Source organism: Rhinopithecus roxellana, chromosome 9, assembly GCF_007565055.1.
Source record: "Rhinopithecus roxellana isolate Shanxi Qingling chromosome 9, ASM756505v1, whole genome shotgun sequence".
NCBI classification, from domain to species: Eukaryota; Metazoa; Chordata; class Mammalia; order Primates; family Cercopithecidae; genus Rhinopithecus; species Rhinopithecus roxellana.
Window position 1 is genome coordinate 100,635,878 of NC_044557.1, and position 25,582 is coordinate 100,661,459.

Below are 25,582 nucleotides of genomic sequence, written 5' to 3' on the forward strand. Positions count from 1 at the left end.
TCTGGCAGAAAGCAAGAGAGCTTTGGATAGTCTCGAATCTGCGTTGAAAACATCCAGCCCAGAAGTAACACACATCACTTCCATTCCAGTGTATGGGCCACCTGGCCACAAGGGGGTGCAATCCTTGATTATGTCTGGAAATAGAAAAACGAGAATCCTTAGCAAACAGCACTAATGACTATGCCAACAAAGAAATTGCCCAGGGTTTTGTGAAGATCTCATGTGCTGTCATCTTTAGGAATGACTACCTGCTCTGGAGAAGAGGGTCAACTGCTGGTGATGGTGAAACAAAATGTGACCTCATGCCACACCTCAGATTTGAATTAATATAGGGAGTCTTTATTGCCTTTAGTATGGTAAATATTGAAGTCAGAGGGTAAACTGCTCAAATAGGAAACTAGAACTCACAAGGGGAACCTTAAGTAAAAGTGAGTTCCTGGTCTGTCTCTGGGCCTCTGGTCTTGCATCTGGACTTTGGGACATGCTTAAATAGGCCCTCTGGGTAGTAGGAGAGAAATGAGCTCAGCTAGGGAGCAGTCTGTAAAGGCATGTGTTCAAGATCATATGGATACAAGTTATAGTGTGTGAGTGTTTCCATTCTGTCACCCTTGTGCATTTAGTAGCATGTTGAATGTTTACACAAAACAATCTAGGCTCAGCTGAGCGGTCCTTTTGCTCATCTGGCTAGCAGACATTCTTGTGATTGCATTCGGTTGGTGACTTAGCTAGGGGCTGGCTTCAGCTGGAGACTTTGGGATAGCTAGGATTCTTTCTCACACCCTCTCCATATCATCTCAAGGCCTCTTCTTTTTTATGTGGCTTCTCCATATTTCTTCCCCACACGTTCTCTCTAGTAATGTAATCTGAATGTCTACACGGTAGCTCAGGGTCCCAAGAAAGCAAAAGCAGGAGATTTAAGGCTTTCTTAGGACTTAGACCCAGAACTTGTATGGCACCACTTCACTGTATTCCGTTGGTTAAAAAGGGTCACCAAGCTATCCCTCTTTGAAGGCAAAGAGACCAGCCAAGAACATAAATACAAGAAGGCATGGATCAACAGTGGCCATTAATGTAGCAGACCATCACAATAGGCTTGAAATGTAACATTCCATAGTCATAGCTGTCCTACCTGCTAGAAGTTAAAATATTTAGAAAATACAGACAATAAGCTAGAGATGAGCCTTTATAAAGAGACACCATGACCACCCTGTAAGAGAACTTCACCCACACATTTCATCCTCTACCAAAACACTATACAAAGTTCACAGGAATCAACTTGTGTGCCCTCTCAGAGGACTAAGCTAGCTTTCCCCAGCAATAGCCTTGGAAGAGAGCCCACAGTCACTCCCCAGGAGCCAGGAGAAGGGGAACACTTTGTCACTCACTTGGGTAAACAACTTTCAGACATAAATGGTCAAAATGACTCAGTGCTGGCTTCATGCATTCTGGGATGAATCGGATAAGAACCAAAGTGAAGGGATGATAAGGAAACAGTAATGGGAATCCTAGAGCAGAAGTGGACATGACATTCTCTACTTCTAAAGGAGCCAACAGTTCACAGCTGCCACATCCGAAGCTGAATGACCAAACCAGATTAAAGAAGAGAGAAGCCACCTCCACCTCTACGGAAGATCTGTATGTGTACATGACAACACAGCGGGGTAGAAACAGAGATATAAGAAAGCAGTTTGCTTTATTTCTTGTTTTATAAATAAGGCCAATTAAACATTTTATGGCATTGTCCTGATACCCTCATTTTAGCAACCCTTTATCTTTTATCTTCAGCCTGTGAGATCCTAGTGACTTTCTTTCTGCTTTCCTATCTGAAGAATTAAGATTAAAAACCACGGCCAAGAATTGAAAAGTAACAAAAGTAACTTAAGGTTCACAAAAGTCTGAAATTGAGAGATCCTGCTGTATTTTTAATTTCTTGTTTCAGATGCAGAGTGATTAGATAGATGGTCAGAAGCTGCATATTAGATGCATTAAAGTCCATCCTCCTTCAGAGCAACACTCATTGTAACTCTAGTATTTCCAAGAGTAGAAGGTGAACCATGTATCCGCACCACATTTTGGTTTATCAACACTTATTAACCAACACAAGAGCCCTGTCTGCTCAAAGTTGAGAGCTCAAGCTTTGCCAACAGTAACGTGAGGACTTTGTAATAATCTCTGCATTAGTGTCCAGGTAGGAAATAGAATTCTACTCAAAAGGATTTAACAAAAGATAATTTATGACCATTGATAAAAATAAAGGAACTAATGATGTGGAGGCACTCTGAGACTAGCAATAGCAATAAGTCATTACCCTGCGAGGAAAGGACAGTGGGAGGAAATAATGTTACCGCAGTCTGGTGAGCACGGAAGGAGAGAGAAGAAAACTCTGTGCAGGAATTCTAGTGTCAAAAGATGCCACCACTACCAAACTGCAACACTGAAACAGGGAAGGGGCAGGAGTGTAAGTATCCCAAACCCTCTCTCCTCACACCCTCCAAACACCCCAATCTCCAGATGATGTCTTCCATTGGCCAAGTCAAACCATAAACCAGAGAACCAACAAAGCCCTTAATATAGTCCAAACAGATCAGTCTCCAGTGAAACAAGAAAAGTTCCCTTGTCCCCCTAGCAGGACGTGCGATGGGGGTGTGGCTCACTTCCTCAGGGTCCCACTGCTCATACCTCTAGGGGAGCATACAGACGGCAGGCTGTGGGATTCCGACCCCACATAAGTGTCTAGGGGTGAACATTTACAGCTGAAGCCCTGTGGGCATGTGTTACAGGGTGCTCTTTTAGTTTAGCCATCCATAGGCGGCTTGCCTGAGTCAGCTCCATTAGACCCCTGTCTTATCACAAGGACAGAGGAATTTCTGTATCCCAGGGTTCTTGCCTTGGTGTACTAGAAGAATCAGATCACACGTGGGCTTGGAGAATGAGTGCAAGGTTTTACTGAGTGGAAGTAGCTCTCAGCAGATGGGGCAGCCAGAAGGGAGATGGTTTTTCCCCAGAGTCGGGCCACTCAGCGGCCCGGGCTCTCCTCTGACCGCCCTGGCCAAACTTCGCATCATTCTGCTGGTAGATGGCCTACCAACATACCAGTGTGCTCCTAGGCCGGTGAGTTCCTCTCAACATCCAGCCGCCCATGTGTTCCTCTGCTGATGTGCTCCTGTCGAAATCCAGCCACCTGTATATCTGCCTGCTAGGGTCTCGGGTTTTTTATAGGGACAGCATGGGGTGTGGTGGGCCAGGGTGGTCTTGGGAAATGCAACATTTGGTTGCAAAGGCAGGGGTGTCTGTCCTCACCTAGGTCCATGGGGACAGGCCAGGGAGGAGCCCTCACCAGGGACCATGCCCTTCCTTTCCCACGCTCAGAGAGCTGAGCAGGAAGCACAAAAGTAGAAAATGAATTAGCAGGCATGGGGGTAGGCATCAAATGGAGAATAAGCCAGCACAATTATGAAAAACAGGAGTGGAGGGTAGCAAGGTGGGAGAAGTTACCACGAGTTACCACAATAGTAATGGGAGCATAATCAACTCTTTAAAACACTCAAAATCGTATTCAAAGACTCACCAAGGGAAAATACTGAGGAGTTTTATTCACTCTGTATTACACATTTGAGCAAGTCTGGAGAAGGAATAATGAGTGGAGCTTAAAAGTAATTATGGAACACTGCCTACAGAATAAAAGATTCTAATTAGAGGGTCTAGCACCACCAACCTGTGAAAATTTCAGCATCACAAATAAGTATTAAAGTTTTATGGTTAGTTGAAACAATTTGTACCTGTGAAAGCCCATTAGTTCATAATGATATCCCAAAAAATGAATTTTAACATAAAGTAATTTTAATGCAGGTGTAAAAATAAAAGAATGGTGATTATAATAAGGTATATTTAATTTTACTTCTTTTTAGGAAATTTAGATTACAGACATATATGCATATTTTGTTTCTTCTATTCAGTACAAGTCTATTTATAAAGCTTCAATATGTGCTAAGTCTCTTTGTAGGGAGAAAAAATGAATACAATGAACAGGTTGAGACAAATACTCCTAGAGAATATATACAGTAACCAAATATAAAAGCAGCTTGAAATATGTTCCAAAATTATAAATAAAGCTTACATTCTTAAAGAGGATTGTTAACTATGCAAACTCATTTTCTCATCTCTAAGAACAAATGTTTGAAATTTAATTGAATACTATAAAATGCATATTGATGACATATATTTTAATAATGCAAATAGACCAAGTTAATATATCACAAAGGTCAGTAGGTTATGCAACACAGGTCAAGTGACATATTAAATATACATCATGACTTCTGTTTCTATCCATGAGGAAGTAAAAGAGTCTGAAATTACCTTCACACTATTTACCAAAAAAAAAAAAACAAGAAAACTGGAATATAAGAAACAACTCTTATTCAATAATATGCATAATGGATTGTAATCTCTGGAAAAGTAAAAACAAATAAGATGAGTCCTACCATTATCCAGGTATTTTTGCCTATAAGTAATTTCTAAAAATGTGGCACAGGGGAGGAAAACGCATACCTAACAGGAGAAATCTATGCAGAAAACGAATTGCAGAAGTCCATGGAATACTTGAGTCCTTGGCTGAATACCAGTCTCCACATATGTAGGGTAAAACTTCATGAGGCCAGGCAAGGAACAACTTTCAAGGAAAAAATTGTTATTCAACAGCTGTAAGTCAAAAAATTCCAGGAGCTCACACAGGGCCAAGAATCATGAGAGATTCCACTAGCCAATGGAGAGAGACCTCAGTGAATAGAAGAGGTAACCTACCTGTAGAGTTTCAGAAGCTCATGCTTCAGAAGTGAGGATAAATTAGCCATAAAGTAATGGTTATTCTCGATGTACACTAAAATACCTTTTAAACCAATCTTGAAAGAATGAACTGATCTGCATGTAACTTAGCTTTCTGAGAGAAGAAAACCTAAAATTCTTTAAGTATAACAAAATTCATCCATCAAAAAACATAAAATTTACAACATTCAGTACATTTTGTATTCAATCAAAAAATAATAGACATACCAAAAAACAGAAAATTGTAATGCATACACTGGAAAAATGTCAGCCAGTTGAAACAGACACATAATAGCAGCAATGATAGACTCAGCAGACAGACATTAAGAACAGCTTTGTAAATATGTTTCTTCCTATCCTCAAGGATGTAATTGAAAAATATGAGCATAAGAAGAAGAAAAGTGGAAGATATAATAAAAATAACCAAATGGAACTTCTAGAGGTCAAAAACAAAATAATAAAACTGAATATTAAACTAGATGAAACTAATAGCATAGTAGATACTGGAGAAGAAAAGGTCAATGAATGTAAAGATATAAAACTGAATCCCAGCATAATTAAAACTTCTGTTTTTTTCAAATAAGAAAAGGCACACAGCAGACTGAGACAAAATATTCCCCACACAAATATTTCCAATATATATCTGAAAAAGCACTTGTATCCAAAATATATCTTAAGACTCCTGCAACTCTATAAGAAAACAGAAAAAAAAGATACATTTTTTTCAATAGGCAAAAAACGAAATAGACACTTTACCAGGAAAAATACATGAATGGGCAATGATCATAGGAACAAGTGATGACCATCGTTAATTATCAGGGAATTGCAGATTAAAGTTACAATGAGGAGCCACTGAACACCAAATAGAACAGCTGAAATTTATAAACAAAAACTGACAATGCCAAGGTTTTCACAAATGTGGAGCCACTAGAACCCTCTTATGCTGATGTTAGGAAAATAAAATAGTAAAACCACTTCAGAAATTTGTGTAGTTTCTTAAAATGTTAAATATACACTTACCATAGAACCCAGAAATTTCACTCCTTTGGTAAAGAAATATGAATATGTATATTCATCCAGAGGTCTGTATGCTAATGTACATAGCAGCTTTATTTGCAATCACCCAAAACTGCAAACATCCCATATGTTCATTGACTGATGAGTAGATAAACAAGTTGTGTATATGTTATTAATACAACTATTACTACTATGCCTCAGCAATAAAAGGTAATAAATTACTGATATACACAACATGAATTAATCTCAAAAATATTTTGCTGAGCAAAAGAATACAGATAGAAATGAATACATATTACATGACCTTGCTTATTCAAAACTCCAAAAAAGTAAAAATTCAGATCAGTGGTTACAAGGGTCAGGTCTGGGGTCATGGTGGGGTTTCACCAGCAAAAGGCACAAGGGAAATGTGTGTGATAATGGAAATATTCTGTGTATTGATTGTGGTGTTGTTTACATAATGTAGTATTTATTTGTGAAAATTCACTAAACTGTACACTTAAAATGGATGCATTGTTGTATATAAATTACATCTCAATAAAGTTTAATAGAGAAAAATACAACAAAATAAAAAGTAAAGAAAAAGATGTACATCATTTTGTAAGGAAATACCAAATTGCAAATATGGAAGGGGTGCATCTAAAAAGCCTTATTAGCATAAATGTATCTCTACGGGTCAGTGACATATATGTGAATGGCCTTGGGCAAGCCAGACGTTCTTGTGCTCTTGAGTGAGGATCAACTGACCTAAAACCTAGGTACTGAAACCTTAAATAGTCCACAAAGATACTCTTTTTCTTTGGCATCTGGTAAGATTACTGCTTTCCTATATTGCAAAATATTATTAACGAAGGTCCAGAGATACCCCAACGACGTGAATAAATAACCCAAAAGAAAATATAAAACAAAATACAGATGGCCCTGACTTACAATGCTTCAATTTATGACTTTTCAATTTTACAATGGTCTGACTTAAGACTTTTTTACTTTACAGTGGTGCAAAAGCAATACCATTTAGTAGAAACTGTACTTCAAGTACCCTTACAACCATTCTAGTTTTCACTTTCAGTACAGTACTCAATAAATTGCATAAGATATGCAACACTTTGTTATAAAAATAGGCATTGTGGGCAGGGTACGGTGGCTCACGCCTGTAATTCCAGCACTTTGGGAGGCTGAGCAGGTGGATCACGAGGTCAGGAGGTCGAGACCATCCTGGCTAACACGGTGAAACCCCATCTCTACTAAAAATACAAAAAAAAAAAAAAATTAGCCGGGTGTGGTGGCGGGCGCCTGTAGTCCCAGCTACTTGGGAAGCTGAGGCAGGAGAATAGCATGAACCCGGGAGGCGGAGCTTGCAGTGAGCCGAGATCGCGCCACTGCACTCCAGCCTGGGCCACAGAGCGAGACTCCGTCTCAAAAAAACAAACAAACAAACAAACAAACAAAATAGGCATTGTGTTAGATAATTTTGCCCAACTGTAGACTAATGTAAGTGTTTAGAGCACATTTAAGCTAGGCTAGGCTAAGCTATGATGTTTTGTAGGTTATATGTATTAAATGCATTTTAACTTACAATATTTTCTACCTACCGTGGGTTTATCAGGACATAATTCCATTGTAAGTTGAGAAGCAGCTGTATAAAGCTAACAAGAAAATCCATTGAAACTACAATGACAGATTAGAATTGGTTTGAATGTAGGTATAATATATTTTATAATTATTCTGTTTGTGTTTTGCCTGCAGTTTAATTTGTGTGCAGGGTTTAAAAGAATGTTATACTAAATTAGAAGTTGCAATCAATTATTTGAGAGAATTTAATTGATCAAAATTTAAATCAGTAATTTCAACAGTCGTGAATTTTTTCAAAGTTTAATTCTTAGATATATGAGCTTAATAAATTGCATGTGAAATAAATTATAAATGTTAATGAGTATGTACATCCATGTACAAAAAGCGCCTCAGACATTAGCGTAAGTGAGAAAAACAAAGCCCGAAGAAGTCCCGTAATTTGTCTAGTGTCACAGGGATTCCTGACTTCTGGGGCCATCACTTTCCTAATACACTACGTTATCTCTTAGGACATAAAATTAAATATATTCTAGGAAGTGAAAAAAACATAAGAAATGATTGAGAAATGAACTTTTGTTGTAAATGAGCATGAAATGACATGGGACAATATGGTGTGGCAGAAAACCATACATTAGATCAGAAGCAAGGGGAGCTGGATTCTTCCAACAGGGTGGCCACTCAATAGCTATGTGAACCAGAACAAGTCACTTCACCTATCCAGATCATCGTTTCCTAATAAAGTGACTGGCTATAAAATTACCAGATATCTTCTGCCTAAAGATATCCATAATGAAAGTTGCATTATAGCCAATGATATCATTGTCACCCACACATATAAAGCAATAAATTTTTAAAAATAGAAATTTTCAAAAATCAAGGCAACAGCAAAATAGAGGAAGATGAGATCAAAAGAAAAACAAATGCCAAGAAATTCAAGTCAAAGTTAAATGTAAATGTAAAGTTCAAATGATAAATTTGTCTCTGAACATCCTGGCAGCCAAAATAAAATGAGAAACAACTAGCTATGAGAAACAGCATTACACAGTGGTGAAGTGAGCAAATTATGAAATCAGATTTCCTGTGTTCATATCCCAAATATGCTATTTCCTGGCTTTGTGTCTGGCCCCAGGTAGGTTTGCTTATTGGGAAAATAAAATGATGGCAATACATACTTCATAGGATTGTTTTAAGTATTTACACGAGTCAGTATTTGCTTGGCACAGTTAATTCATATACAAATAGTGGCTAGTATCTGGAAATTGGTCAGTGTTACTTTTTAAAAATATTTATATTTTACATAAAATATAAGCATATTTTTTTCAGTAATGGTATCACCAGCTAATTCCTATCTTTACAACACACTATAAAAATTGTATAATTATTTATGACCCTTGTGTATGTTCATCAATGACTTGTAATTATCAAAATGCACATAGCAATGAGAGGCAAAATGTTTTGAAAAACTAAATACTCCAAGAAGCCAGTACAGAGCCCAAACCATAGTAGGCTTCCATAAATGCTATTGAATGACAAGGTATGGCACTGAGTGCCTGCAATATTAACAAAATTAATAAAAGCTAACATGTCCTTTTAACATCTTCCAAAGAGGTCTCTTAGTATAATTTTTTCTTCTGAAATCTTTAAAGAGACTAGATCCAGAAGAAAGATAATGAGGATACAAACTATGCATCCCACAGCACACAAACCCTACTGAGATGATAGGTCTTTTGTATCTGAGGTATCAATATTGCATGCATTTGGTGTCAAATGTTGTCATTCAACAAGCATTTATGAAGCACCTACAATATTTTAGATTCTTTACTAAATGCTGAGGATGCAAGAATAGGTAAGATATAAGGACCTAGGGGAGAAAACATCTCAATGTCAAAAACACTGAATACCGAAAACACTGAATACTCAATATCAAAAACACTTCAAGGAGAATATGATCCAATAGAAAAGAGAAGACATACACCAATAAATGTGTAATACAAGACATATATAAGCACCTACGAGCAATACAGGACTAAAAGTCCTACAAGAATCCAGAGAAGAGTGAAATTACATGAACAGAAATCCTTGCAACCATATAGTAAATGTAAATGTGCAGCAAATGTGCAGATGGAAAGCCCATTCCAGTTCTTCCATGCCTGAGTTTTGTGTTTCCCATTTCAAGATTATCATGAAATAGGTCAGCAAAAACAAACTCTGTAATAGACCCTAATGAAAGTCTCAGACAATTGATATATTTCTTTGGTGCTTGACACTTGTCCCAGGAAAACCCTGCTGTGTGTCAACTATGATAGAACACAATAGTCAATGTTTAAACATCTCATCTCCACAAGTTATCTTTCTGGAATGCAACCAATTCATCTTGTATGAGGGGAAAGACATGGGCAGGTTTCTGAGTGATAAAATCATTCAGAAGGAATCCAGTTGCCACATGCAAGATATTACTACATTAATATTTGATTCAAGGGCGTGTGGAACTAGTTATCAATAATTCAGTCATCATTTAATATCAGAGACATGGAATATACCCAACTGTTGTATTAGTTTACACATCAGAGTGACTAAGATGTAGCGTGTTATTGCCACTGTCACATTTCTTGTGTTCCACGATGACAGCATGGCTTATAAAGACTGAGATGATATACCTATTCTGCCACCCAGATTCATAAAACATTTGGGAGCTGCTAGAGCAGCTCTACTGGGAGAAGCTGTGAAGAGAAAAGTAGACTAAGCATCTGTTTCAGTTTGGATTCTTTCAAAAGAAGCAGTCCATGAGATGGGCACGTGTAAATAATTAGTTTATTTGAGAGGTGAAATAAAGACTAGTCAGGGATTGGATGACACAAGGGAGAGCAGGCAGTCAATTAAGGGTTTATCTTTAATTGGCAAATTTTTAAGCCAGCTACCACTGTGGTTGCCTGGAGTTTAATCCCATGCGGTCACTCTGAGTTATCACACCCAAGGGATGAGGAAGCTGAGTTACAACCGTTCCCGTTAGTCACTGGTTGAGAGCTGTCCTTGAAGAGGGCTAATTCTCTAACATGTCCAGCCTAGCACATGGACATGAAAAGCATGTCTCAGAGAGGAAATTCTTACATGCAGAAATGCAGGAGTCGTTAGCTGGAAATGGGAATTTGCCACAGTGTTACAGCAGCTGGTTCTTCAGCCTGTCTCAGCCACCCAGACAGAAGCGAAGGGAGCCAACATTTATTAAGTACCTACTATATGCCAAACACATTGCACGTGTTATAACATCTTACCTCTACAATAAAGAAAACATGTAGTCCATTTTCCAAGTGGATGAAGTCGATGTCAGAGAAATAAGGCACTTGTCCAAGCCAGCTCAGTATCAGCAAATCAGTGAGGACTTAGACTTAATTCTCTCCAGCCTTGAAACAGGCACCCTTTCAATAAAAGGCATTAGAATTCCTCCGTGCAGCCACGTTAGGCAATGCTAAGTCATTTAGACTCAACTGCTAACCCAAATTTTGACTTATGGTTTCCAAACATTTCCAGTTTTGCCTGGTTTCTCCCCCTGCCTAGGATGCCCTTCTCCTTTCAAATTTGCTTATCTAAGCTGGACTTCTGGCGACTCTGAACCTAGGCTTGACTAAGAAGAAGACGACTAAGACCTAACAAGCAAAACTGAGCATAAAGAGTCTATTCTATTTGGTAGAATAGGATGATGGTGATGTTGGTATTTTTAACAAGCATCTAAAGTAATTCTCATGCATACCAGAGTTTGACAACCACATGTAAGGAAAAAAACAAGAAAGGAGAATGTGCACGGGCTGCTCAGAGAAAGACCAGGGAGAATCTTGTGGCTGTAGCTGTGAAGGAAGTGTCTGGCAGGTGGGCAGAGGCCAGCACAAATGGCCTTCGAATGCCAGGCTACTAACTTTTATCCCCTCCTGGGGAGAATAAACCACTCTTGTGAATTTCTGAGCATGGAAAGTGTCATATACAAAATGGTATTTCAGGAAGATTAATCTGGCAGCCATGAACTAACTAGATTCAAGAAGAGAATTAAAACCAGGAACACAGTATCAAAAGTTTCTATAAGAAGCTTTTAGAAATTTCCCTTGGGTCCCTGGGGTTTAACTTTTTCATTTTTTCTCTTTTCTATCCTAAATTAGAGACAAGCCAATCTAGCTTTGCTCGAATCTTGAGCTGGGTTTCGAGGACTTGCTGTTGGCAAAAGGCATTCAGAAAATTCCCTCTTCTGACTTTGTAAAGTGTAAAAATCCAACCAGTCTCATTTCTCTTACTTTTCACTTATTATTCTGCTTCATAAGAGACTTTTAAGAAGTCTTCTTCCCCTTACTATTGGAAAGTTAAATTATTTTTATTTGTATAGTGATAAGATTTGGAGTTAAAGCTAAAACGTTCTGATGCCTGGAAAGCCAAAATGCTAAATGTGGTAACTCATTATCTCATCTTGCCAGATAGGTTGCAAAACCTTCCCAGGTATGGTGGTCCACAAAGCATGCTGTAGCTGATTAATGCACAGATACATGCACACATGAAGGTCTGATTTCTGCCTCTGTCCATGCCCTGGATGACATGTGAGTCCTGACCTTTATCCAGATAAGGGGTTTTGTTCTCAGTTCTGAAAACCATTAGGAGGACACCTCAGCACATGTTAAAAAACAGGGGCTCTGTTGTTACTCTGGGCCTTTCCAGACTTTTAAGAAAATTTTAATTTTAAATCCCGTGCCCATTTGGATGACAATTAATAGAACCACAGCCAATAGCCAACATGACCATTCACTCCTGATGTCCAGCTAGCTTTTTGCTAGCAGGTGATTGAAAGAGCCACTTATTGTGTGAGAAAAGTGACCATCAAATAAAGATTAAGGGTTATTTTGAGTTTACGGTCACTTCCAATTTTAGTCATGTTGAGTTTAGCCAAAACTGTAAAGAGGACCTAAACTGAGATTGGAGAAGTCACTAGTAGCAGAGAAATTAAAACAACCTTGTTGGGAGTTTTCAGAGAGCACCCAACACCTCTCTTCTTCACCTAGTTCTGAACAAGTTAAACAGTCAGATACTGAAGAGCATGTAGAGGACTGAAATATAACCTCTCCCATTCTAACACATATGTTAATTTGGGATCAAAGTCTGGATTCCAAATTCTCTTTCTTGCATGCACTATGGAAATCAATAACTGTGCAGAGAAAAGAGAGGTGCTTAATAGAACTTGGATTCTCTGCTAAGCTGGGACTCTGTCTTCACTGATATCTTTGGTACAGATTTGAATAAATGCATTTTTGGTTAAAAGTAATAAATTGTCTTCTAATTGAGTGGCATCCAATTGAAAGTATGTCCACGTATGTCCATACTTTTGGCAGGTATGTAAATGGAAATGTGTATCCACACAGTCAAGAGAGGTGAGAAATAAGTCGAATACTATGACAAGATCAGATCCCTTAGTACAAGGCAGAAGATAGGAAGTCCAACAGGTTCTCTTGCAAAGTGACCCATCCAGAGGGCATCTGTGGCTCCAGCAGGCTTCTGAAGGATGCAGAGAAGTCTCAAGCTCAGTGGACAGCAGAAGATATAGATACACTTCAAGCTTGCTTGTCACTGAGCTTTCAGTCATTTAGGCTTCAATAGTGACTTTGCCTAAATAATCAGCCTCGGAAGATTTAAAAAACAAAAGTGAATAATGTTGCAATTAATGTAGCCATGCATGTGTCTTTATAACAGAATGATTTATGTTCCTTTGGGTATTGGTAATGGGATTGCTGGGTCAAATTTCTGTCTTTAGGTCTTTGAGGAATTGCCACACTGTCTTCCAGGAATCAACCTAAATTCTCATCAATGGTAGACCAGATAAAGAAAATATGGTACATATACACCTCGGAAAACTATGCAGCCATAAAAAAAGAATGAGATCTTGTCCTTCTCAGGCACACGGATGGAACTGGAGGCCCCTATCCTTAGCAAACTAACACAGGGACAGAAAACCAAATACCACATGTTCTCACTTATAAGTGGGAGTGAAATGATGATAACACATAAACACACAGAGGGGAACAACACGCACTAGGGCCTATCAGAAGCTGAAGGGCAGGAGGAGGGAGGGAATTAGGAAAAAATAACTAATGGGTACTAGGCTTAATACCTGAGTGTTGAAATAATCTGTACAACAAATCCCCGTGATACAAGTTTACCTATGTAACAAACCTGCACCTGTACCCTTAACTTAAACGTTAAGAAAATTTGTTTAATGTTTAGAAAATTTAAAATACACACAAAAACAGTGTTTTGATCTATTTATTTCAAGATCAGACCCTTTTCCAGTCAATTGTAACACCCGAAAGATGTGCACCAAGGATGGATTTGTTACCAGACTTCTCTTTACAGCCCTACAAGTGTATACTGCTAATTATATAACCACCTGCAGTTGTACAGACGGAAACATCTCAGCTCCAGCTGGAGCCAACACCAAGCCTGGAAGATGCTTGGCAGCAGCAGTCACAGGCTTTGGCAGCCAAGGACTGGAATGGCTTGGCCTGTCTTCTCTTTTATGTTCCAAACCACAGTTTGGGCAGACAGAGGTTATCCATACTTTCAAATATTTCTACAAGGGGCTAGACTGTCTGGCATGACTAGTATCTTTCAGTCCTGGAGCCTTAGTTCTACTTCTTACCATTCAGTACATCACTGGATTTGACCAAAGGAAATGAATTTATTTTTTTTATTTACTCATTTTATTCCAGGTTATTGAGCCCTGAAAAATATTAAAAGATAATTATTTTAAAATAAGTGTACCATATGTTAGTTATGTTAATAATAATGGCTTAATAGACTTATGCTTCTCTGAGAAAGAAGAAAATGGAGTCACAGGTATAGTTGACCAGAAAGAGCCTAGAGTTAAGTCCAGATATTATGTCTACCTAGGGTTTTCCACCACATCCCAGTGCTTTCTGACACTCAAGAGCTTGCTCAGGACACCTAGTGAATTTCATATTTCACTTGCATCTGAGATTATTTTATGAAGTTGTGACTGCTATGACCAGTAATGTGGAGAAAACAAGTTTCATTTGACATAAAACTTGTGAAGATCCCAAAGACAAAGAAAGCCAAAAACAAAAACACACCAATTCAGGACAGTTTTGGAGGGATAAACACCTGCAGAACTTATTCAACAGAATGTTAAAGAGGGGAAAATAAATCACATTTATTTTACCTAATCGGCATTTTAAATATGATATCTCACTTCTTCTTTCAATACTTCCTTAAAGCAATTATCAGAATTGGCATTTTACAGATGAGGAAACTGAGGCCATAGTGACTTATGCATGGTCACAAAGCTAGTATAGTCATCTCTCAGTATCCCTGGGGGATTGGTTTTAGGACCATCCGCACATACCACAATCCACGCATACTCAAGTGTCACAGTAGGTCCTTCGGAACCTGCAGATATGAAAGGAACAGTCAGTCCTCTGTATAAGCAAGTTTTGAATCCTGTAAATGTGAAATCTTCCAGCCTCAGGTTTGGTTGCAGATACAGAGCCTGCCAATACCAAGGGCCAACTGCATTAATGGAAAATAATCTGTGTATAAGTGGACCCTCTCAGTTCAAACCCGTGTTTCTCAAGAGTCAAGTGTAAAATAGAACCAGATTTCCAATTCCAGTGTGTTTGACTCCACTATTTCCTACCTTTCAGAACTGTGTGTTAATTAAGCCAAATTCTTGTTTATTAGTACCCATAAACCAAGGAGCAGGGTACCTGATAGACCATAAATGCTCTCCAGTAAGTATTGAATTATACTTACCCTATTTATTCAAGGCTCCAATGCATGATGCTTAAGAAGGCAAGCCCATGAAACGGCTATGCCTTGCTGCTCACTATGCACAAATTCACTCTGTAAACACTGTTGCTCAAGGAGCACAGGACAGAAAAGCTACCCAGGGAAAAGGAAGCATGCCAGCTTGTGAGGATTTGCAGTTAGGACAACAAAGCCCTTTCAACAGAATACTTAGACCCTGGGTACATGGCAGAAAGGTCCTGTGAGGTTGCTACAAGAACATCAAAAGAACAAAAGCAGAAAGTAGATCAAAACATAAAGGACACAAAGAAAGAAAGAAAACATAAAGGCCTAAAGAATCATTAATAGCCCCTGGCATAATTAAATTATAATACATAATCCAATTCTTTAGCAAATCTGTGTACATTTATCCAGTCATTTTTGTCCCGATTAAAGACTGAACGAGCACTAATTAGGATAGCAATAGAAATTACTGTCCAATCTTCTGGTGACAAAACAGGAATGAATTGAATGTTTCTGTATGCTGCTTACTAGGTGGAGAGGGGAGGCTGAAGAATTAGATAGTTAGTGGCTGAACTATGGTGGTTACTGGTTGATAACCACCAGTTGCCAACCAGTATGGTGGGAATCAGATAGTAACACATACCAATGAATGTTTACATTGACAATAACCACCACTGATCTATACCAAACACTTTCTATGCGACCTACTGGCTGAGTCATTGATTTATTATTCACAGTCTTATGATATCCCACAATTATCCCCATGATGAAACTGAGAGTGCAACTCACCTGTGTAGAGTCATAAATCTAATAGGCAGAAAATTCAAAACTAGAATCAGGACTCGCCAACCTTAGAAGTGAAGCCTTTGGCTATAGCTTTACATACAACCTCTATGCCCCCAAACTGGTCTAATAGCACATCTTTCTGTGACCCTTCTCCCAAAAAAACCTAGCAGAATCGTGGTTTATAAATAATCCAAATGCCTTTTTATTTTTCTGGCATTTCCTTAGGGGATCCGCTTTTAGAATATTCCAATTTCACTCTTGTAAAGTGCATTAGTCACTATGGCAACAGCTAATTCATTGATAAGAGGGAATATCTTTTATTAATAAGGATACAACAGTATATGTGATCCATAATTAGTAGTCCTACATAGAAAGGCATCCCAGAAAGAAAACAAAAATGCTGCATTAGAGTATTGTAGCCTTGGTGCAACATACTGCAGAAAGTAAATACAGGACAACCACTCATGGAGAGTCCATTTCACAAATCTCCTGAGGGTTATTAAGTACCAGTCTTTCCAGACCTCATTTCCCAAACCTGCCACTGACACAGTGGCAGCAAGCTGCCTGCTGAGAACAAAGTGGTCTCCGTGCTCCCCACCACATCATCCCAGAGGGTTTTCAAGTGAGAGTGAAGTGGCCAAACAGTTACTGGCCCTAATTAGCTCCCCACCAACTGCAGCTCTCCCTCCCCAAACCCTGTCTTCCACACAAAAGCTGCAAATTGCTTTCCCACCTTTGAAGCCGTCCCAGGAAGCCCTAAGGAAGAGCTTCCTAGCTGTGCCTTTAGCGCCTGGTGCCCTCTGATCAAAAGCCTGGGCAAAGGGCAAGAGAACCAGCCCCTGATGGGTGGTGGCTTTGGAGAAGGACTGAGGCCTGAAGCTAATCAGGGTCAGCTGCTGGGGAGACAAAGAGCTTCTGATGCCGCTGTGTGGATTTGCCCATTCGGACACAGTCAAAGCCAAGGCCAAAGCCCTGGGTCCTCCTCCTCCTCTACCTCCTTCCTTTCTTCCTCTCCCTCCTTGCGTTCCTCTTCCAGGAGGTGTTGGCTTTGCTTTCACGCCCAAGAGCAGCAAAATCAAGAACAAAGAGGCTTTCTGCATTTGGATCGCCCTCTCAGTCCTCATCTGCCACTCCTCCACTTTCAGACAGCCTGCACTGGGATTCTGACTCTACCACCTACCAACAGTGTGACTCTGGACTTGTTCCTTGACTCAGTTCCCTCATCAGACTACCCCAGATTGTATACTAGCTTCCTCGCTTAGCAGCTGGGGTTCTTGGGAAAGTCACTGCTCTCTGCACCTTGGTGTTCTCATATGCCAAATGAGAACAGTAATCGCAACGGTCACATAGGCAGGAGCTGAAGCCACAGACCTGCCAGCCTAGGATCATAATGGGAGAGGCTGGTGTTGGGAGCTGGAGCCATGAAAAAGACACAGCTACTGCTGGCGATAACCCTCTTCAACCTACACAAGAGCCAGTACGCCGAAGAGATTGCAGGCACTGGCACCATGTGGGTGATCAATCAATGCTTTCTGACAGTCGGGAGTCATGGTCATAATAGCTGTAGCAGGGACAGAAGTGGCATCAATAATTCAGACAGGTAATCCCTAGCCATGTGTGGGTTCCTGTCTGTCCTGGACAACTTCGACAACCACTTTAATGCTGCCCTTCTGACGCTACACTGCTGGGGCCACCTCCCTAGCTCCAGCTGAGCCCAGCAGCACACAAACCTGGACATGCCTCTCTCAGCCTTTTGTCTGCTCTTCTCCCCAAAGCCCAGAATACTACTAAAAAGCATCACAGAAACAGGCCAGCCAGATTCATACCAGGATGCTGGATGCTGCCCACAATTGCTATCAGTTCATGTCCCTAGAACACTCTCCTCAGTATGGCCCTTCTCAGAAGAGCATCTCCCCTTCTCTTTTACTGAATCAAGATGACAAAAAAAAAAAAAAAGACCTCATCTTCTCCCCCTCCAACTCAGCTATGAAGTGCAGGATCATGGTTAAGGGTACAGACTTGACTCTGAATTCAAGCTCTGCGTGGACTTTCTAAGTGTCCATGAACATGTCTCCTAACTTCATGGATCCTCATTTTCCCCATCTGTGAAATGAATGGTTGTGAAGATTAAAAGAAGGAATTTATGAAGAGCAATTAGCACAATTTTCACACACTAAATGCTTAAAGAAAAAATGTTAGTTAATATTTTCTATTATTGTATCTCTGCCCCTTATTTATCTTACTTTCTTTTATGCTTCTCTTAGGAGAAACTGTTCTCCTCCATCTTTACAAGTATAAACTCATCTCCTGTTCTCCAGGAACTTTTGGGGTTACTCTCCACCAATTATCTCAGCTTTTTTCAGTATTAGTATTTACTCTTCTTCTGACTTCAAAGTTATTTGTCTTCATATTTGTGGGTAATTGATATAAGAAAAATGTGAATAAGAAACACAGGACATTTCTCTCTCTTACTAATAATTATAAAAATACATGCTAAAACATTCTGAACAACTACTTTATAGTCTACTGAAACAATAAAATTATATCTATTAATTTATTCTTTTTTTCAAATGGCAAAACTCCATCAGGAAAGTTGAGGAAAAAATAGATATGATGGTGGCACTATAAAGTGGCACATCTTTGCAGAAAACAATTTAGCAAATGGTGAAAAGAGTCATAAAAGAATATATAGTCTTTGAGCCCGGCACGTGACTCACGCCTGTAATCCCAGCACTTTGGGAAGCTGAGGCAGACAGATCACCTGAGGTCAGGAGTTCGAGACCAGCCTTACCAACATGGAGAAACCCTGTCTCTACTAAAAATACAAAATTAGCCGGGCATGGTGGCACATGTCTGTAATCCCAGCTGCTCAGGAGGCTGAGGCAGGAGAATTGCTTGAGCCTGGGAGGAGGTTGCAGTGAGCCGAGATCACGCCACTGCACTCCAGCCTGGGCAACAAGAGCGAAACTTTGTCTCAAAAAAAAATAATAAAATAAAAAGAATATATACTCTTTGATCCAGAAATATCAATTTGGATAAATTATCCAAGATAAGAAGAAAGAAGGCGTATTGTGTGTTATCACCACTGCCTCCAAGACAGTACAGATTTGAAATGGACCATACAATGATGTGATGAAAAAGTAGAATTTAGAATCAAACAGCCATAAAAATAGCAAATCACAAAAAAAAAGTTTTAAAGTAGAATTTTGAAATAATTAGTGCTATAAATGTCTAAGTGTTCTTTGATCTTACTTCATTCAGCCAATAGCAAATCACTGCAGTCCTATTCGATGGGTTGGCAGGCTAAGAAACAGGGACACAGAGTCAGAAGGCAATGGTCTTTGCCATCAAAAACTCAGAATTTAGATAGCTATCAAACAGTAAATCACTGCATGATATGACAAGAGATTAGCAAAGAGGAAAGTACAGTTTTCCTTGGGAGCACTTTCTTAGTCTGTTTGTGCTGCTCTAACAAAAAACCTGAGACTAGGTACTTTATAAAGAACAGAAATCTATTTCTTCACCATTCTGGAGGCTGGGAAGTCCAAGACCAAGGCACCAGCATCTGGTGAGGGCTTTCTTCCTGCATTAGCCCGTGGTGGAAGACAGAAGGGCAGGAGAGAAAACATTTTTATAACAAATACACTCCTGCAATAACAAACCCATTTCCATGAAACAGCATTAAGTCCATTTATGAGAGCAAAGTCTTCATGGCTTAATCACCTCTTAAGGGTCTCACCTCTTAATACCATGAGTTTTGGAGGAAACAAACATTCAAACCATGGCAAGCTTTAAGATGGCTGAGGTCAGGAAAGGCTTTCTGAAGGAAGCAATATCTGTGCTAAGAGGAGAATTTTTCTAAGCAGAAAAGGAGTGAGAAAGAAAACTTCAGGCAGAGAGAACATTGCTGGAAGGCAGATAATTTGTGTAAAGGAGCATGATGCCTTCCAGTAGCGCCAGGTGATTTGATACCACTGGAGTGTGGTGTCCTACAGAGTGGATCCTGCATCCTACAGGGTGGATGAATATAAGCCTGGAGAAGGAAGCAGGCGCCAGGTCAAGTACGGTCACCATGTTTGTTTGGTAATTTTTTTTTTTTTTTTGTAAATGTAAAACCATATTTTATTTTACTTTTTTCTTTAAAAATTGTTTGTAACTGGCACACAATAATTGTGTATATTTATGGGGCACATAGTGATGTTTCAATACATACAATGTATAGTAATCAGATCAGCAAAATTAGCTTATCCATCCTCTCGAACATTTGTCATTTCTTTGTGTTGGAAACATTCAGTATCTTTCTTCTAGCTGTTTGAAAGCATGTATTAACTGTAGTCATCCTACAGTGCTATACAACATTAGAACTTATTTCTCCTATCTAACTGTACTTTTCTATCTTTAAAAAATCTCTCCCTATCCCCCCTACCCTTCCCAGCCTCTAGTATACTCTATTCTACTTTTTACTTCTACGACATCAACATTTTTAGTGTTTTGTATACTTTAAGTTTTTTATTGATACATAATAGATGTACATATTTTCTGATAAGTTTATACATCCATATAATTTGTAAAGATCAAATCAGGGGAACTGAGATATCCAATTTTTTATATTTAAATGAAATATTCATTTTTGCTTTATGCTAGGAACATTCAAATTATTCTCTTCTAGCTATTTTGAAATGCTTTATAGATTATTGCTAACTATAGTCACTCAATTGTTCTACTAAAAACTTGGTCTTTGGGTTGTTTTTTTTTTGTTTTTTGCTTGTTTGTTTGTTTGTTTGTTCGTTTGTTTTTGAGATGGAGTCTCGCTCTATGGCCCAGGCTACAGTGCAGTAGTATGATCTTGGCTCACTGCAACTCTGTCTCCTGGGTTGAAGCAATTCTCCTGCCTTAGCCTCCTGAGTAGCTGGGATTACAGGCGTGTGCCACTACGCCCAGCTAATTTTTGTATTTTTACTAGAACTGGGGTTTCACCATGTTGGCCAGGCTGGTCTCAAACTCCTGACCTCGAGTGATCCACCCACCTTGGCCTCCCAAAGTGCTGGGATTACAGGCATGAGCCACCACAGCCAGCCATTATTTCTTCTATCTATCTATATATTTCTACTCCTTAATCAACCTCTCTTCATACTCTCCTCTCCCCTACCCTTCCTGGCCTCTGGTAATCACCGATCTTTCACTATCCTTATGAGATTCACTTTTTAAGTTCCCACACGTAAGTTAGAAAAATGCAATATTTGTCTTTCTGTGCTTGACTTGTTTCACTTAACATAATGTCCTCTTGTTCCATCCATGTTACTGCCAATGACAGGGTTTCATTCTGTTGTATGTCTACATAATATTCCATTGTATATATATACCACATTTTCTTTATCTGTTCATCTGTTGTTGGACAGTTGGTTGATTCCTATCTTGGCTATTGTGACTAATGCTGCAATAAAGGTGGAGATCTAGATATCTCTTTGATATACTAATTTCCTTTGCTTTGGATGAATGCCCAGTAATGGGGTTGCTGGATCAAGTGGTAGTTTTACATGTGTTTTTCTGAGGAACCTCCATACTGTTCTCTGTGCTATTTTACATTCCCACCAACAGTATACAATTTCCTTTTCTCCACATTCTTGCCAGCATTTGTTTTTGTTTTTGTTTTTGGTCTTCTTGATAATAGTCATTCTAAGGTGAAATGATATCTCATTGTGGTTTTGATTTGCATTTCCCTGATGATTAGTGATGTTGAATGTTTTTCATATACTTGTTGGAAATGTATATGTCTTCTTTTGAAAAATGACTGTTCAGATTATTTGCCCATGTTTTTAAATTGAACTTTTGTTTTGTTTTGTTTTGTTTTGTTTTTTTTTTTTTTTTTGGCTGTTGAGATTTTTACGTTTCTTGTTTATTCTGGATATTAATCTCCTGTTGAATGAATAGTTTCCAAATATTTTCTCCCATTCCATAGGTTATATTTTCACCATTGATTTCTTTATAGTGCAGAAATTTTTTAACTTGATATAATCGTATTTGTTTAATTTCGGTTTTGTTGCTTATATTTTTGAGTCTTATTCGCAAAATCTTTCCCCACACCAATGTACTGAAGAGTTTCTCCTTTTTTTTTTCTAGTACTTTTATAGTTTCACACCTTACATTTAGGTCTTTAATCCATTTTGAGTGTTTTTTGTATAAGGTGAGAGAGGTGGGGGCCTAATTTTATTCTTCTGTATATGAATATCCAGTTTTACTATCACCATTTATTAAAACAACTGTCCTGTCCCCAATGAATGTTCTTGGTGCCTCTGTCAAAAATTAGTTGGCTATAGATATGTAGATTAATTTCTATATTCTCGGATCACCATGTTTTAAACTACAAACTGTACACAGAAGGTTCTGGAAGGTCCTGAAAGATTTGAAGAAGGAACATGACATAACAACAGCAAGTTGCAGATGAGGCAGTGAGTTGCTGATGTTCAGATGACTGTTTTACATAAATTATTTTATAGAGTAAATATGTAATCAGGGAGACAAAATCTATTCCAAAATGAGAATCCTTTCCTTCCCCTCTGCTCACTAACATTTTTAAGCCATGTATTTTCATCTTCAAACAAAAATAATACATTTATTCAATCATGCTGTTTATTTTAGCTACCACTACCCAGTGTCTTGGACATGTGGCCAACATCTTCATCTCCTGCTTCTATGTTCCCATCTCAGACTTTCTACTGAAACTTTTTCATTCACACTTCTGCCCCCATGGCCCTATAGAGCCAGTCATCTCAAACAAATTATTTATGGTTGTTATGAAGCAGGAACCATGTGAGGTTCAGAGATGGAAGGGAATAAGATAGTCATGGTCCTTACATTCCAGAAGCACATGGAACAGGGGCAAGAACAGATACAACCCAGAGATCAGCTGGGGCTTGTGTGCCCCGAGGAGAGCTAGATAAAATAGGCTCAAAACTCTCAATTCCATCAGTTCCATAGGTTCAAGTTCTCCCCACAAAATTTCTAAAAATGACACAAAAGATCTCACTCCAAAATTATGACCTCCTCTACTGCCTACTACTCCAGGATTTCTCTGTGCTTGTGTCAAGGGGGCCCCTCAGACCTGAAACTTAGCCCTTTTTAAGAGGTCCTCTCTTCCCTGCATCCCCCAAACCCCAGAAAATTTATTCAGCATTAAGATTTGGTACATATATAAAATTAACTGCAAATTTATGGGACAGAGAGGGGAGACCAAGCACATGCAAGTGATCTAGCAAATTTAAAATATAGCAGATACCATCAACTATGATGAATGAATGCAAAATGATGGGGGGTGAGTAATGAAGGAAGAAAGGGAATTCACCACCTTTCACCTCATCTACACACTGTCTCCATCCCCTTTCTGACTTCTCTCTCAAACCATTATTCCTCCTTTCCTGGGGACTCCAAATTCTTCTCACTCCATTAATCAAAGCCATTCAGCATTAAACAGCATCCCCTTGAAAATGGAATATTCCTGGGATTTTAATCTTGTCTCTGCCGTTTGCTAACTCTGCAACTCAGGAAAGTCACTTAACTTCTCTGAACCTCAGATTCCTCTTCCATAAAATAAGAATAATTATCAAGCCAGGGATTGCTATCTTCATATTTTAAGCAATTAATGAGCTTTTCTCCTTTGCATTTCTGTGTACATAATCTGTGTAATCAATCTGAATTACCTATTTGCCTTGCCTTGAGATGGAGAGAAGAAAATTACAATAGGTCTTCAAGGAGAAAGGAAAGAATTACTATTGCTGAACAAATATACAAAATAGGAAGTTGCAATCAGACAATAGTATTGAAATGCAGATTTTGTCAAGAAAGAGACTTTTCTAAATTCCTTTATCTCCTTCCTTTACTATTATCAAGAGGTTGTCCTGGCATAATTGGTATTACCCTTTTGCATAAGGGCAGTCCCAATCCAATAAGAAGAAAAGAACTAGGGAAAACTTTCCCTTTCTATCTCAGGGAAAGATGGGAAAAGATGGAAGGCAGAGATAAAGGAGGAAAGTCATTAGGAAACCTTCTATCAATCTCCTCTATCAAACTCTGTTTCCAAGTCAAAGTTCCAGAGTGGAGAAAAGGTGTTTCTAAAGTTGATGGAGATGCTGGGGAACCAATTAGGATCTGGTCGCACTAATTTAGAAAAAGTTAATAGAGGCTTGGGCTTTGGTAACTGCCAATAGGGATTTAAAGAGAGAGATGGAATCTACATATATTAAGGAGGTAGAATCACTAAGACTTGATGAATGATCGGATGTCTTTTCAATTTACAAATCCAGTCTTTAATATCTTCACATTTGTTAGTTTTGAGATCAACTTCCTAAAATTCTTTCCTCCCTGGATTTCTGTGAGCTTATGCAACATGGCCATTCTGTGCCTCTCTGAAATCTTATCCCAGAGGATAAGATTTTTAGTGTGGCAGACCACGCTAAAAAGTTAGCTTACTTTTCATAGAATAAGTGATTAAAGAAGTTTTAGAGTGGGGGAATGGCCTAGTTTATTTCAAGACTATGCTAGTGTTTGTAACCCAGTGGACAACAAATTGTACAAGATTTTCTTTAAGATGAAAATGGCTACAAATTCTCTCCAACCCTAGTAAAATAAGTATTATACAAGATGGTAGCTTAATTCAGAAAAATAAGCCAATTTAGAATTTACAGTTGACAATTCATCCATATTTGGTATAGAGTACTGCTAAAAATGTTGTTAGCAACTATTACCTGACTCTAGCTTGGTAATAGAAAAGGCTATCAACTGCTTTCTGTTTATTATTTTAGTCAGCTTAATGGTGATAGCAATCCTTGGCCTTTCTAGGAAAATATAGATGTTCAAAGCACTTTCTAACACTCATGTGCATCTCACGGTGTACAAGGAAGGCAGAGAGGTGTTTTGGTATCCTGTATTTTATAGAAAAAGGAACTAAGGATCACAGAAGAATATGTGAATTGGGATGCAAAGAAGGAAGATAATAAAGAAACTCTTAGTATCCTTTTAGGAAATAGATTTTCTATTTCCATTTAACTGACCCTTCCGACATCCTCCACGATTCCTGAGTGATTGATGACAGAGAGAGCTGTTTCACACTGACGAGTACTCTTAAAGCCCTTGGATGGAAGTGTTCTGGGCTGAGACATTTGAACACTTTCAGTCTTTTCTTAGACTTTCCTTAATCTACTTGGGCTTCTATTTTCCTTGGTTACATAAAGGTCTCTAACATTTCCAGTTGATTACCATTCATCTTGACAGACAGTATACTTGTTAGAAGTCTTCTGGTTGTAAGTAACAGAAAGTAAACTCTAACTTGCCTCTGCAAAGGAAGCAAGGAGGTTAAGTAACCAAGCGGAGAAGGGCATGGGTGTCACAGGGTCTGAGGAGCACTGGAGCTCACCTGGATCCTGGCTTCCCTCTCTGTGCTGCCTTTGCTTCTACCACCTGACACTGATCTTTATATTAATGGGAAACATGATCAGTGAATGGTCCCACATTTTCTATCATATGGAATTGGTCACCCAAAATTGACAGATCTATTTTTCCCCAGTTCCAAACCTCCTGGCAAAGGATTCATTGTCCA